Source organism: Dromiciops gliroides, chromosome 5, assembly GCF_019393635.1.
Source record: "Dromiciops gliroides isolate mDroGli1 chromosome 5, mDroGli1.pri, whole genome shotgun sequence".
Classification (NCBI taxonomy): Eukaryota; Metazoa; Chordata; class Mammalia; order Microbiotheria; family Microbiotheriidae; genus Dromiciops; species Dromiciops gliroides.
In genome coordinates this window covers 194,488,741-194,501,152 of record NC_057865.1, presented here as the reverse complement: position 1 = coordinate 194,501,152, position 12,412 = coordinate 194,488,741, and positions in this window count along the sequence as shown.

Sequence of the window (12,412 nt, the reverse complement as noted above, 5' to 3'; positions counted from 1 at the left end):
ACTATGAATTAGAGCCACTTCTTTATGTTAGGTTTATGAAAGAGGGAAGACTGACTTGTCAGTCAGGCGGTGAATAGGAGAGAGAGAATGAGGGGGGGAGGAAGGGGGGAAGGGAGAGAGAGAGAGAGAGAGAGAGAGAGAGAGAGAGAGAGAGAGAGAGAGAGAGAGAGAGAGAGAGAGAGAAACTAGAGCCAAGGTAAGAGTTGACCAAAGTCCCTGGGGAAGTGAAACCTGTGCATCCTTAGCCTAAAAGAGTAGAGGATTGGGTACAATGCAGTTGCATATGCTCTCAGCCATGTGAGAGCATGTGGCCCAAGAGGTAATAGCAGCTGGAAATAATAATGGAGCAATAAATTAAGCTGAACCCAGCCTTCTGGACTAATGTTGAGATTTGTGGGATCCAGCCTTATTGAAAGAGAAATTAAATTTGTGGACCCATCTTTGGAAAGGTTGGATGTGGCAGAATCTTTTGGCCTAAGAGGTAGCAGCATATAGAGGCAGTAGGAAATGATCAAGAGCCTAAATGCAGATGACTGGAGAGAAGAGAAGAACATGGCCCCAGAATTGTAGGAGTAGCAACATATTGAGTCACGATGCAGAGGACAAAAATTGGACTTTGCTATCTATTATTGTCTTGAATTATTTGGATGGTATAGGTCCAATGGGAAAGTTGCCTCTGTAGCAACCCTAAGTTTATTTCCCTTTTGGAGAAGTCCAAGACTTAGTAATAACATAAATCTCTGAGGCAAAAAGTGAGACTCAAAGAAATGTGAGGGATTGACTCTAGTAACCAGGATTCCAAATCGCAACATGGTATTATGCATATGGAGAACTATGTAGGTTCCTGGGGTGAAAGGTGGGACTCACCAGAAAGGGAAAAGTAATTTTATCAAGCTGTTTATGGGCTACTGTAAGTCCATTGGATTGTTTTATATTTTCTATGAAATGCAATTAAAACAATCTTATATCTACTTTCCTAGTTTCAGTGCTTGAAGGGGAAATGGGCCCCTTTGACTCATATAAAAGGCAGGATTTACATTAGACAGGAAGATTAAAAGATCATATTTTGATTAGCCAAATTTTTCCACCATGCCCCCTGATTCCTGAATTTCTTTAGATGAATATATATTCTTAATGTACAATGCTACGCCCCTACCCCTTTCATTTGTGCTATTCTTTTTGAATAAGTTGTAATTTTTCAGAGTCATATTCTAGTCATGGGGCTCATTCCACCAAACCTCAATGATACCAATTAGGCCAAATTTTCTTTCTTTCTTTAGAAGATAAACAGGGAGATGTATGCTCAACAAAGGTGTTTGCTATCTTCCCAGAAGCTGTCTTATGTAAATGGAAAATGATTTCTTTTTAGATGATGCAGTCTTCCAGATGTTCCTATTTAGAGATGACATTGTGCACTGGCATATTACAGTCCCTTCTCAAGGAAATCTATGAATACTAAAAAGAAGTCAGCCTAACAATCCATTCAGAAAAATAAATTAATGGATGAAAACTGTTTATCATTCAGACCTCGAGGGCCAGGCTGTCTTTTTGCTTTTCTATTAAGCCTAATGCTCAGCATAGTGACTGGCACATAATAAACACTTAATAAATGCTTGCTGAGTGAGTGCTTATCAATGCAATTTTATGGCTTTAAATGACTAAATGTTTTATGGTTATTCACGCAGTCATATGCATCATATAGCTGGGATAGACATTGCAGATGTACAATGATTTGGTCCTAGAATTGAATAGGAGGAACATACCAGGCTGGATTACTTTTGGTAAGTTGTTTGATGCTTTTAATGATTCCATTTGTTTTCTGCCTTAAAGACTCATCTTTCTGACAGAAATGTTCTCCCAGCAATACTAGGATACTGAGTTACTGTTGTAAATCTTGGTATACTACACTCTTTTTTAAAAAATGTATTTATTTTTAATGTATGAGGTATTTTATTTTTTCCGTTACATGTAAAGATAGTTCTCAACTTTTGTTTATACATGCTTTACAATTTCAGATTTTTCTCCCTCCCTCCCCTCCCTCCCCCTTCCCCTAGACAGCAGGTAATCTGATATAGGTTATATCTATATATCTCTATACATATACATATAGATATATATATATACACACACATATATATATACACATAATAACATTAATCCTATTTCTGCATTAATCCTGTTACAAGAGAAAGAATCAGAGCAGTGATGCAAAACCTCAAAATAGAAAAAAAAAAACAACAGCACCCAAAACAAAAGAAATAATATGGTTCATTCAGCATCTATACTCCACAGTTCTTTCTTTCTTTTTTTTTCTTGGATTTGGAGATCCTCTTCTATCATGAGTTCCCTGGAACTCTTCTGTACCATTGCATTGGTGAGAAGAATATAGTCCGTCACAGTAGGTCAACACTCAATGTTGATGATACTGTGTACAATGTTCTTCTGGTTCTGCTCATCTCACTCATCATCAGCTCACGTAAGACCCTCCAGGTTTCTCTGAACTCTTCCTGCTCATCATTTCTTATAGCACAATAGTATTCCATTGTATTCATATACCACAACTTGTCCAGCAATTCCCCAATTGATGGGCACCCCCTCAACTTCCAATTCCTTGCCACCAGGTAAAGAGCAGCTATAAATATTTTTGTACATGTGGGTCCCTTTCCCCCTTCCATGATTTCTTTGGGCAAAAGACCTAAAAGTGGGATTGCTGGGTCAAAGGGTATGCATAGCTTTATCGCCCTTTGGGCATCATTCCAAATTGCTCTCCAGAATGGTTGGATCAGCTCACAGCTCCACCAACAATGCATTAGTGTTCCAATTTTCCCACAGCCTCTCCAACATTTATTATCTTCCTTTTTTGTCATTTTAGCCAATCTGATAGGTGTCAGGTGGTACCTCAGAGTTGTTTTAATTTGCATCTCTCTAATCATTAGAGATTTAGAGCATTTTTTCATATGGGAATAGATAGCTTTGGTTTCTTCATCAGAAAACTGCCTGTTCATATCCTTTGACCATTTCTCAATTGGGGAATGACTTGGATTCTTATAAATTTGATTTAGTTCCCTATATATTTTAGAGATGAGGCCTTTATCAGAAGCACTGGCCTCAAAAATTGTTTCCCAGCTTTCTGCCTCCCTTCCAATTTTGGATGCATTGCTTCTGTTTGTACAAAATTTTTTTAATTTAATATAATCAAAATCATCCATTTTGCATTTTATAATATACTCTATCTCTTGTTTGGTCAAAAACTGTTTTCCTTTCCAAAGATCTGATAGGTACACTATTCCTTTCTCTCCTAATTTACCTATGGTATCACCTCTTATGTCTAAATCGTGTATCCATTTTGACCTTATTTTAGTATAAGGTGTAAGATGTTGGTCTATGCCTAATTTCTGCCATACTATCTTCCAGTTTTCCCAGCAGTTTTTGTCAAATACTGAGTTCCTATCCCAGAAGCTGGATTGGTATACTACACTCTTGAAAAAAGATTAAAGTTGCAGCCACTATGGGGCAATGGAAAGAAGTGCAACCAGGGTTCAAACTGGTTCATTTGCATAAGACTTATCTCATCAGTGCTGTATGTTTGTGTAAGAGGCAGAGTTGTCACAAGAGCTTGGGAGAAGAGACGTGTTTCTTTTCTTCCCGTTTCAAGAGAGGACATGTGGTTTCAGTCTCTATTTGGGTTTCTTCACCCAAGAAAAGAGAATCTATTTTAGGAAACAGTTGTTGATGTTGTTGTTTTTCTTTTGTTTCCAAAGAGGACCAATGACGTCATGGGATGTTGTCTTAACTTGCTTGTGAATTGCATTTACGTGAGGCAGAATCTCATAAAGTTGGCAGCCCCACTCTCTCTTCCAGAGTCATGAAAGTCCAGTGTCAGGATGATCAGGATGCAATGGGTCGGTCACCTTGGTATCTTTAATGTCTGATCAAACTCTAAGTACTCTACAATACTGGGGTGTTTAGGGAGGTCTAGCACCTCTGGTACGAGAGTTTGCTAACCCCTTTTCAGGGCTGCTCATCCACCTTTGATGTCCACTTTCACCCAACTCTCACCTGTGGCTCCAAGAAGCTATAGCATGTGTAGTGGCCACACCCTGGGAAATCATCTTGGCAGATGGGCTAAACCAGATTGAGGGTAGCCAACAGGCCTCAAATCCTTCAGTGAGTTAAGGGAAATATCTACCCCAGTCAGGTAAAGACAGGTAAAAGCAGGTAAAGGCAGATAAAAGTAGAACAGACAGATGATAACAATTTGTTCCAGTAACCATGAAAAGCAGCTGAAGTAGATGCTTGGGAACCAGTAGACCTGTAGAGAAGCCACTTCCTCAACATGGCTTTGATTTTTAGCTTGCCTCCCTATAGACTTTGGGAAATTTCCCCTCGAGTGAGATCAGGGTTTCTTTGTTGCTTGCACTGAGATTTCTTGATTTCGTTTGGGTATCTGCCTTTCATACTATACATGATGGATCCTTTTGGGCTTTTTATGGGCTGTTAATCTTTTTCAACCCTCTATCCCAATTCTCCTCCTTGAGGACCAAAAGTATCTCTTGTATTTTCCTGTTCCCTACTTCACCTAAGACAGTGTTTGACACACCATAGGTGTGTTAAATTTTCTGAGATGACTCAAAAAGATAGAAATAGTATTAGATCTTCTTATAGACAAGAAAGTAAAAGCCAACAGATTAAGGTCACATACAAAGACCCAATGATAAATAGAGAAACCACATCCATATCCTCTTATTTTCTTCTTTTTCAAAATGAGAAGGGGTTGTACTAGAAAGCATCTATGATCCCTTCTAGTTCTAATGCTCTTTGATTGTATGGTTTTGTTTCTATCCCGTTAGAGTGTACTGCCTCCCCTAAAGAGACAGGGAGAACGTATTGTTCAGTTTTCTTCAAAAATAGTATTTTAGGGAAGTGGTGGTACTGTGGAAAGAGCATTGGGTTTAGCGTTTGAAGAACTGAGTGCAAGTTCTGCCAGGCTGTACTGTTTATAAGCCATGGGACTATAAGCAAGCCACTTCATCTCTCTGAGATGCATAAAATGGGCATACTTGCCAAGAAGCAGGGCCTGACACAGTCATGTCGGGGCTTCTGCTAATCTAACTTCACTTGATAGGATAGAGTCAACATGAGTTCAAAGAAAACAACTCAGAGAGGGATTCCATCAGCATCAGTCATTTAGGAAAAGAAGGAATGTAATGAATGTCTGGATCAAGAGGCAGCTCTTCTATTTTCTCTCTGCCATGGCTATCCTCAGGGAAAACTGTAAAATTGTTCAGCTTTCTCCAACTTTCTGACAGACACATACTCAGAGTTTCAGAGCTGGAAGGGTCATAATAGCCTCTTGGGTTTTACCTATATTCTTATAAGAATCCCTTCTCAAATATCATCTCCCTTATTTTCATGCAGCTATTATCTTTTTTAGCCTCTGACTCCATCTTTCTTCTCTCACTCTCCATTTTGTCACTTTCCTAGGCTCTGTCTAGGACTATGAGGGCCAGAATTACCCTTTTTTCATCTCTCCACATTAAAACTGCTATTTTTCAATTGGTAGAGCTCAGAGTGCAATTAGAAGAAAAGGAACCATATTAACTTATGAATAGCTGGCATTTAGCTCAATGTTTTAGTTTTTTCAGGGATTTTTCCATTTTAAAAGTAGAAGCTTGTTATACTTCATTATATTCATATTCTTATTGTTATGGGTATTCTTCTACTTGTATAGATCAATACCTATCTATTCCTTCTCATCCTGTGTAGTTATTATTCAAACCTTCCCATAAATCCTTGAAAGAGGATCTACCCAATACCCAGTTATTTTATTATTTCATTCATACCAGTGCAACATGGAATTTTATCCATCTATTATCTTTCACTTTCTCAACGGAGCCTGCCAGTTTCTTTTTCCTTAATACTGTCTCTTTCTTTCTAGTACTCTTACTACTCCCTAGTAGCTATAAAGGACCTTAGAGCTTCCCAATCAAACAATCTAATTTTACAAATAAGACTATTGAAGTCCAGAGAGCTTCAATGAGGTGACCATGGTTGCATAGGTATCATAGGTGTTATGTTGTATACTATTTGCATCTACCAAAGTATCCTTACATTACCCTGTGTGGGGCAGCTAGGTGGCGCAGTAGATAGAGCACCGGCCCTGGATTCAGAAGGATCTGAGTTCAAATCCGGCCTCAGACACTTGACACTTACTAGCTGTGTGACCCTGGGCAAGTCACTTAACCCCAATTGCCTCACCAAAAACCAAAACATTACCCTGTGTGATTTTTATTATTCTAGGACTCTGGTATTCTAAGACTCACAGCTATATAGCATCAGTGGGAAAATGTAGGTGCAATTGTTAAAAATACTGATTCACTTAGTGGATATTAATTCAATTTTTACCAATATTCTTTTCAAGTCTATAATTTCCTTTCTGTTATAATTATTCTAAACTTGTCCAGTTCTGATAGGAGAGTTAAAATCTCCTACAAATAAATGCCACCATCTGAGCAATATGCATTCTCCTTTTGGTTTTTATTAGGTGAATTGACAAGCTGATCTCTTTGAAATGGCAATGGATCTCATTGAGAAGACCTTGTAATGCTGCAGGGTTCAATGTAATCACCAAAATGTCATATGTAGATAGAAACAATTGGAAAACCTTATCCTCTATCAGAAATCTCTCTATCATTTTGACCAAATAGGATATCCCTCATGATCTTGACAAATATAATTATAAAGCATATATTTCTCAGTATTAAGCCTCTTTTGGGGGGGGGAGGGAATCTAGATCTATGATTTAATTAGAACAAAAAACTAAGCAACTATTGCCAGTTTGTACTAGGATGGGGGGTTCACACAGGGAGTTTTCTTTACTAATTAAATCATAGATCTGCCCCCCTCCCCAAAACACAAATGAATCATAAAACTGAGAAACATGCCCATTATATCCAATGTTGGGTGAATCCAGGTACAAATGGTTTTTGATTATTGCCCCAGGAGCAAAATATCCTTGTCATGAATGCTCTGAAGCTTCTCTCACATAGATTCTCTTTTCTCCTTTAACATAAGTATCATCTAGGTTGTTTTCATCACCTCTTGTCTTGATTCTCTAATATCTTCCTAATTGATCTCCCTGTTTCCAGTCTATTCCTTTTCTAGTACATCTTTTGCTGACCTGCTATATAATCTTTTTTTTTTTTTTTTGGTGAGGCAATTGGGGTTAAGTGACTTGCCCAGGGTCACACAGCTAGTAAGTGTTAAGTGTCTGAGGCTGGATTTGAACTCAGGTCCTCCTGACTCCAGGGCCGGTGCTCTATCCACTGCACCACCTAGCTGCCCCCCTGCTATATAAGTTTGTTTTTTTTTTTTAGTGAGGCAATTGGGGTTAAGTGACTTGCCCAGGGTCACACAGCTAGTAAGTGTTAAGTGTCTGAGGCCGGATTTGAACTCAGGTACTCCTCACTCCAGGGCCGGTACTCTATCCACTGTGCCACCTAGCTGCCCCTAGAGTAAATTGACAGAAGGGAGAAATTTTCTGTTTTTTTTTTTTTTTAAGTGAGGCAATTGGGGTTAAGTGACTTGCTCAGAGTCACACAGCTAGTTAAGTGTCAAGTGTCTGAGGCTGAATTTGAACTCAGGTCCTTCTGAATCCAGGGCCAGTGCTCTATCCACTGCACCACCTAGCTGCCCCTATATAATTTTCTAAGGAAAAGGTTTTATTATGTTACTCCATTGCTCAAAAACATATAGTAGTTCACTATCTCTAGAACAAAACTACAGACTTCTTACTTTGAATTAAAGGTCTCCCACAAGGGTCTTTATTTATGTGTCCTTTATTTCCTAGAGCATGGTCAATTTTTGTAAAAGTCTTGTGGATCTTATAGCAGAAAGGAAATTTTAATATTTCTATGTAGCTATCTCTGTGTGCATATAAAATCCAGTTTTTTCAACCTTCTATTTGAATTTATAACTTCTTATTTGTTTATCATTATGCTGGATTTCCCAGTTCTGATAGAGGGAGAGTTAAGATCCTTCAATATTTGGCATTTTTACATTTAATTTAGTTTTTAAAAAAATGCTTCATGGTTATAACATTTAACTGCATACAAATTTAATACTGATATTCTTTCATTGTCTATGGAGACTTTAAGCATGAATGTAGCATTCCTGTTTATCTCTGTTAATGCTTTGTATTTTGGCTTCCTCTTTGCCTAAAATAATGACTCTATCTCCTCATTTTTTGGAAACAGCTGGGGTATAAGAAAATTAATTTAAAAATCTTTATATATATATATATATTTCTGTTTTATGTATATGTTTTATTTATAGGCAGCATATGGTTAAACTTTTTTTTTTAAATGTACTCTGTAGTTCTTTTCCTTTTTATAACCAAGCTCATTCTATTTACCCTTATTATCATAATTATTAAATTTAGTTTTCCCTCTATCATAAGCAAACATGTGAAGGATCTAAGGTTTCATTGGCCTAGGGAGTTCTTGGTGTGTAACTCCCTCTTTTACTTTCTTGGTCTGAACTAAAGGTCCTCTATAAACATCTCTCTCTGTCTCTCTCTTTCTCTCTCCTCCCTCTCCTTTCTTTTCTTCCTTCCTTTCTCTCTTCCCTCCTTCATTCCTTCCCCCTCTTTCTCTTTTTTATTCCTTCCTTCCTCTTTCTGTTTTTAGTCCTTCCTCCCTTCCATCTTTCCTTCCTTCTTCCCTTCTCTTCCTCCCTCCCTTCCCTTCCTCTTTTTCTTTCACTCTCCTCTCTTACTCTTTCTCTGTGATTATGGCAATAGATACAGAAAGAAAGCCTCTGATAAAACACAATGTTGATTTGCATATTTTAAAAATCTAAAAACTATAGAAATTGAAGTTTTTCCTTTACATAATAGAAAACATTTATTTGAGCCCAAGAGCCAACATTAAATAATGATAATTACAATTTTTGTTTATATAGCACCTTAAATTTTGTAAAATGCTTTATGTACATTGTCATCTGAGCCTCTTGACAACCTAATGAAGCAGGTGTTAGAATTAATCACATTTTGTTGACAAGGAAACTGAGGCTTGGAAAGGTTAAATAACTTGTCCAGAATCACATGTCTAGTAACTGTCTAGAACAGGGGGTTGGCAAATCAGAGCCTGAGGGCAAAATCCAGTGCTGCTTATTTCAAATGGCTTCTAAGCTCAGAATGGTCTTTTACATTTTAAAAATACAATATAATTTTCTTTAAAAATGTAAAAACCACACCTACTTCTGGGGACTATACAAAAACAGATGGTGAGCTATAGGTCTATGGCACCCAAGTTTTCCTTCCTGGTAGAGAACCATGATTTGAACCCAAATCTTTTGATACATGTCATCCTACTTAGGATAGAAGTTAAACAAGGATGTTATGTCTCATTATTATTTGACAGCCCCAGAATTGCTAGGAATGGCAATACTCCAAATGGATCTATGATTTCATTGATTTGAGTATTCATTCTAGGGATGCAGTTCACAACCCATCCATGCCTGCCCATCCTGAATGACCATTGCCCATATTCTTCCACAGATTCTCCATGTGGGTTTCACTCAAAATGCTGAGCCTTCTTTCCTTCTGAATGATATCATGATATTGGTTGAGTGCTTGAAAATCAGCCAATCTTCTTTTCTATTACACATTTTCCTAATTGGCATCTTTTACTCCTATTCTTCCAAGTTCCTTAATTGTTACATGTTACAGCCTTCTAACACCCACCATGCTCTTCTCCATTAACTTCTCCATGATATTTATTTTCATTTTGGGTGGAGATCTTTGTGTCCCATGTCTTGCAGTCACACAACAACCCTAATAGAATACTGGTATTTAAAAAAAAAGATGAGCCTTTGTTTCCACTTGAAGTTTGAGGTCATTAAATGAACTTTGCAATATTCTGAAGTCGATCCAACCTGGTCTCCTCCTCCTGTTTTAATGTGGGCCCAATTAGTCCATCTGTACTGTTAAAGCCCAGTTATGCATACTGATGGGCAAGCTCTATAGGTTTTCCAGCTAACTGTAGGTCATAATCTAGGCAAAAGACCTTCATTCACTTGTTTTTCTTTTGTAGATGCTAAGGCCAGCTTCTATGGCAGTTAGGTGGCTAAGTGGATAGAGCTCTGGGCTTGGAAACAGGAAAACTCATCTTCCTGAGTTCAAGTATGACCTCAAATACTTCCTAGTTGTTTGACCCTGGCCAAGTCACTTAACCCTGTTTGCTTCAGTTTCCTCATCTCTAAAATGAGCTGGAGAAGGAAATGGTAAACCACTCTAGTATCTTTGCAAAGAAAACTCCAAATGGAGCCACAAAGAGTTGGACATGATTGAACAACAACAAGCTCAAACTCTTTGAACTTGTTCCAGGAAGTTCTAAAATGTTTTGAGATTTAATGCAACTGGTACATTAACCTCTGCAAATAGAAATAACTGGAGGACATTATCAGTCACATGGACTTTTCAAGTTGGCCTCTATACTGACTTTCCTCTACCATGGTATTGAACAGCTTTGGAAAGCATCTATCTTTCTGTTTTTATGCCTGACCTGATGTTTAACATGTTATATAGCAGCAGCCCCAAAAAAATAAATGAAAAGAATATGCATTAGTAAATAGGATATTTTTTAAAATCTCAATTAATTTTTTTGAGTTTTATTGAGAAAATCCAAGGAAATCAATAACAAAATTAAATAAAATGAAAGCCAGCAAAATGGTAGGATGTAACAAAACCCAAAAAAGTCATCAGCAAGTATATATTACCAATAAAAATCAGGAAAAGGTGATTAAAATAAAAATACTTATAAAAATTAGAATGTTGTTAAATATTTGGGAATTAATTTGAGAATATATGGGACATATGAAGTTAACCACAATATAATTTTAGTAGAAAGGAAGAACTAAATAATTGGAGTGATTTTCATTGATCATTGTTAGAATGAACTAATACAGGTAAGATGACAATACTTTCTGAATTTATCAATACACTTTATCCTGTATTAATCAAAATACCAGTAGTATACATTATAGAATTAGACAAAATGATAACAAAATTCCAATGAAAGAACAAAAAGTCAAAAATATCAATAGAAATTAAAAAAAAATAAAAGGTAAGAGAATGAGTATTCTTAGATTTAAAGTTATATTATAAAGTAGTAATTATCAAAATTATAGTTATAGATTTTAAGAAAGCAGATCACCAGAATGGATTATATCAGTGATTCTCAATGTTTTGGGTTTTAAGACCCTGTTAGAGTCTTAAAAATTATTGTGGGGGGCAGCTAGATGGTGCAGTGGATAAGGCACTGGCCCTGGATTCAGGAGTATCTGAGTTCAAATCTGGCCTCAGACACTTGACACTTACTAGCTGTGTGACCTTGGGCAAGTCACTTGACCCCCATTGTCACACACACACACACACACACACACACAGAAAAAGAATAAAAAAATTACTGTGGTCCCCAGAGAGCTTTTTAAAATGTGGGTTCTATTTATTGATATTTACTATATTAGAAAATTAAAACTGAGAAAATTATAAAATATTAATTTCTTAAAAATAACAGTAACAAACCCATATACCATCATTTGTTTAGCCACTCCCCAACCAGTGGATACTGTGTGCATGTGCATGTATGTGTGAACTATGACAAATAATGATACTTGGCATCTTATATTAAGATAAAAAACTTCCATTCCTTTAGTTTAGGTGTTTTATATGCAAATCAGCATCATATTTCAAGAAATATGTGAGGTTGTGGGAAACATCGCACAGTGAAAAGAGTGATGAATTTGTAGACTGGGGACCCAGTTTCTATTCCCGATTTTGTGTGACCTTGGACAAATCATTTAATTTCTCTGGGGATCAGTGTCTTCAATTTTAAAAGGAGCAGATTGGTCTAGATGACCAAGAAGGTTCTTTCAAAGTAAGTAAAGAACCAGAGCTAAAAGAACAATATGTACATTGATTATAACCTTCTAGTCAAACCCAGAAATAATTGCAAAGTATAGTTTACACATAGTAAAGAAAAGTTAAAAAAAAAAAGATTGCTCATGCTCACACATTTAGGGAGGTATAAGCAAGGGCTTATCAAAGGAAACAAAACGAAAATTTTAGTTTATAAATGAAAATGAAAAATATTAAAGGAAGTAAAATAAAAATAAACTGATAAACAGAAGGAATGAAATAACCATATTTGGGACTCAGCCAATCACAAGTGCACATTCTCATTCTCTACAGACTGCATTCCAGAGTTTCAAGTGTCATCTCTCAGTAGACATATATTTACTCTCCCATGCACTCTCCCACATACTCCCACTTCTTTCCCCTGAATCAAAGTAATAGTGCACAAGATTGAATTTAATCAGAGGTGGGGCCAAGTTAACTTCAAGGTTAACT